The sequence below is a fragment of the Limulus polyphemus genome, unplaced genomic scaffold (assembly GCF_000517525.1).
Source record: "Limulus polyphemus unplaced genomic scaffold, Limulus_polyphemus-2.1.2 Scaffold1, whole genome shotgun sequence".
Taxonomy (NCBI): Eukaryota; Metazoa; Arthropoda; class Merostomata; order Xiphosura; family Limulidae; genus Limulus; species Limulus polyphemus.
The window spans coordinates 3,344,048-3,348,440 of NW_013665611.1; the positions used below are offsets into that span (position 1 = coordinate 3,344,048).

Sequence of the window (4,393 nt, forward strand, 5' to 3'; positions counted from 1 at the left end):
AAATGACGTCATTTTCTCAGGAAAAAAAATCTTTTTAAAAAATTAAGAGACGCGAAAAAAAAAAAAAGTAAAGTCCAAATGTTTTTTTTTTTTTTTTTTTTCTAACTCGAGATTGAGTTAGCTGACACAAACAAAAAATTATAAACTGTGTAAAATTATTTGTTTACGATGTGCAATGCCTTTCCAGTTTGTACGAATGGCTTCAGTTAACACTGGTATTCTGGTGTTTTTCTAGCCACCAAGTTAGAAATTCTTTAGATGATATTATTGATTTAAGGATAAAGGCTACAACTATACAAATACTATATAAATACTAAGCATAGAAATAAAATTTGATAAAAATATATTATAAAGGTTAACTTATGGTGTGATAAATAGCGATATAACACTTGAACATGTGGAATATTTATATTTTAAGTGTTATTTTATCAGATAATATCACTTATAAAGGTATAATTTATAAAAAATAAATGTAAAAGCTAAAAGTTAGTCATGTTTAAATAGCACCTGCTCTTAGACAAAAATCTAGCAATGGTTAAAGGTTAATTTTGTGTAAGTCCTGTACTTTCGATGATTTCTTGTACAGAACTCTTTGTTGTTGTTTTCGTTATTTATTTACATGCAGATTTGGGTGCGGAAGTACACACATCAAAGTCGTTACCATTCGACTAAATTAATCATAAGTTGTTATTTCCGTGAATGAATTCTGAATTAATCTTTATTTCTATTTCTCGACATAACGGCTGATTTTAAAAATTTATCTCCTTATAGGACCTCGTGTTTGTCCAGGTTGATTGTAAGTAATTTTAATTAATTAGTTCAAGAAAACATTAAATAATTTGTCTGTTATAGGTGCTTTTGTTTGGTTGTTGCTAAGCGCAAAGCTACACAATAGCTTATCAGTGCTCTGCCCATCGAAACTTGATTTTTAACGACATAAGCCTACGACTTACCGCTGAGCCAATGAGGTTGGGGCAGAGAGGGAGGGGTGGGTAATTGGTATTTGACAGTCTTTTTGGACAAAGTTCATGATCCTTAAGGCTTCGGCCAGAATCAAAGGAAAGGTGTATAAATATCAGGTGAAAAAGATGTCAAAATACAAAATAAAGGTTAGCAGAATTTTAAGTCCGAAACGCTATAAAAAATTTGTTAGGTTACCGCGGTTTTCTCAATATATCTTGCCATTTAACTGTGCTTGAAAGATGATGAAACAGTGAATGTGAAAGTTGAGAAAATGTAAATAATGGCATAGCTAGAATTAAATTATATATATATAGTTCGATAGCAATAACAGAAAGAAAAACTTATATCCCAACTGATAGCTTTAAACATATTGTCTTGTCTCCTATTTCTACGATTTTTTTCAACACGCCTATCTACTACTGCTTTAAAACTATTCTTACAGCGCAAATGAAAGTCAAAATGGGATGGCAAAGAGCAAAACTAGATTCATTTTTAGAAAACTTTTCACCAACACTGAACTAACATTTTGGAAGTTTCATTACGTATGTCGAATTAAGAGATCAAACCTTAAACGTGTGTAAAGTTTTATATATGAGATACTATTCTAGCGGATTTTCTTTTGTTCAAAGCTGCCACCAAAATGATTATCATGATTTTAAGAGTTAAATATAAGTTTTATAACATATTGAAGTTATAACATACGGTCTTAAAACCGTACCCCCCAGTGGCACAGCGGTATGTCTGCGGACTTACGACGCTAGAATCCGGGTTTCGATACTCATGGTGGGCAGAGCCCATTGTGTAGCTTTGTGCTTTATTAATAACAAACAAACAAACTTAAAACCGTATGTTTGTTATGGATTTCGCGCAAAGCTACACGAGAGCTATCTACGCTAGCCGTCCCTAATTTAGCAGTGTAAGACTAGAGGGAAGGCAGCTAGTCATCACCACCCTCCTCTAACTCTTGGGCTACTCTTTTACCAACAAACACTGGGATTGACCGTCACATTATAACGCCCCCCCCCCCCGGCTGAAAGGGCGATCATGTTTGGAGTGACGGGAATTCGAACCTGCGACCCACAGATTGCGAGTTGAGCGCCCTAACCACCTGGCCATGTTGGGAAAAACCGTATCATATAACTAAGGTTGTGTTTAGTGTTAAAACCAATGACAGCTGTTTTCATTCTCTCCTCTGTCCATCGTTCTCATTTAACATGCTCGGACTCGTGAAGGAAGATTTTTGAAATGTCCGAATATATGGGACATTATAATTTTACCTCTCCCGATATAATGTCGCAATTTTGCTTAAATATATTTTGTCACCGCAATGCAGTTTCAACTACTTATACATAAGGCATGTATGTGGCTAAAATTTGAGTAAAACAATAAACTTGAAAAACATATCTCAATAAAAACCCTTTTATGTTTACTTAGAGACAGCAGTTCACATTTTCATAGTGGTACATCGAGAGTAGCATTGCGGTATAGAAACTTAAAAAGTTGTGTCTAAAATTATCAAATTTAGAACAATCTAATTATTACGGCCTTTGTTAGCAGAGTTACTTACACTAAAAACAATACATACGCAGCCGATAAGCTTCTCTTTCTTACTTCATGTTACACTAAATCAATTCTAGATGTGAGTACTAGGTCATTGATAATGTTGTAAACTGTATTTTCAGTGTTTTAATTAAAGTTTAATTTAATGTTAGCTAAAGAGCGCATGAAGTTAAGATCAAATAAGTCATAGAATATCCATGAAGTTCGGATAACGTGAAGAGTGTAATATCATCGAACTAATTGATACATCAGTTATGAATGCGAGTAAGCAATTAGTTACGTCATTAATGATAAGTTACAGTTCATTATTTGAACGATCAAATAGTTGTTGATCGAGTACAGTTATTCAGTTAGAGTTAGTACTTCTTTAAACTAATCATTTAGCATTTGTTATCAATCGAGGAAATTTCTGTTAAATGTTAACATTAAGTACAGTTAGCACTGTACAAGGATCGACAAGGGAAAAAATGGCGACCGAAAAAAGCGCTTTCCCGAATATCACCTTATAAAAACCTTTTCCATCAAAAAGCCATTAGGATACATATACACATAACAACAAAAAAAAACAGCAACATTGTACCTTGATTTACAGTGGCAAAAGGTTTAAGATCTCTCTGCTACAAGATTTTGAAAAATTCTAAAACAACGACTATTTCGGCTAACTGACCGATGACGTCAGAGAACCTACAACAAAAACAACTAAGCCATTTGGTCCAATATTCTTACACAGTATTTGATTCGATGGTGGTCTTCCGCTTTTACCCTACCGATAAAAATCCATATATACATACAGGTATAATATAAATAGGAAACTTACACGTACTTAAATATCTTTTCAACCCAATGGATGGCGCTACATATCGATGGATAGACACGCGACAGAGAGTTTTATACAACTGTAACATAAAAAGTAAACAAACAATTAAAAACTATGAATTTTAAAATGAAGTAGAGATCTTGCTATAAATAGTACTGAAACAAGAAATCAAACCACCATTACAAATTTATGAAATTTAATCCATACTTTAGTATCTTTATACACTTAACATGGAGAGTGGTCTTTAATCACTATTTCTCTTAAATCTACAAAGTAACGATACGTTCAATTTTTTTTTAGCATAAAATCTCCAGAGAATACAATTTGTTACAATATGATAAATTTTAGTAACATAAAAAATGAAATGCATTACTTAAGTTTTTGAACCAAAGAAACGTCTGCTATGACTGTATGTAAATCAGTCTGACATTCTATCTAAATAATGTTCTTTTTCATTACTTTTTTTGGTCAAGATTATATTGTTCAGTCAGAAAATTGGATCTCGGTTGCTGTCAGGTTTTTTTAGTAAAGAATCATTACAATATTACAAACAACAACAATTTTACCTGTTAGAAGATTGTAAAAGATCAAGAGAGTTGGTCAAATGGGAAATTTGGAAATCATTAAAAGTATATGAAAAAAGGTTGGCTAAGATGTAAAAATTAATAGTAAGAATATCTTCAAATACATTAAGGGTAAGTAAAATATTAGGATGGGAGTGTAGGGCTTTTGAGGGATGATACAGGAAGGCTAATATTTGATGATTATAGGATGACTGAGTTATTAAATTCTAGTTTTCTTCAGTTTTTACAGAGGAAGATTTAAGTAATATTCCTCATCCTGAATTTTTGCTAGATGGAAGCAAGATTAAAAAAGATAATCATATTCATTTTGAGCTTGCCAAGAAAAAACTTGGGAAGTTTAAAGAATGATAAAGATTTTGAGCAAGATTATATATACCCAAGGATTTTTAAAAAGGTCAAGGATTGAATATGTGAGACACTTGCTACTATTTTTTTCAAAGTTCTTGAATAATGAGCAGGTACCAGAAGA

General features: G+C 32.4%; 1 long non-coding RNA gene across 1 annotated transcript in view; it reads left to right on the forward strand.

The window, feature by feature from the left end:
• The window catches only part of LOC111087268, an 18,947-nt gene extending 14,778 nt beyond the window's left edge, over positions 1-4,169 (forward strand). The window contains exon 3 of the long non-coding RNA XR_002611977.1: positions 3,984-4,169. This is a non-coding gene — a long non-coding RNA (uncharacterized LOC111087268). The remainder of the gene's footprint in view (positions 1-3,983) is intronic.
• Positions 4,170-4,393: the final 224 nt, after the last annotated feature.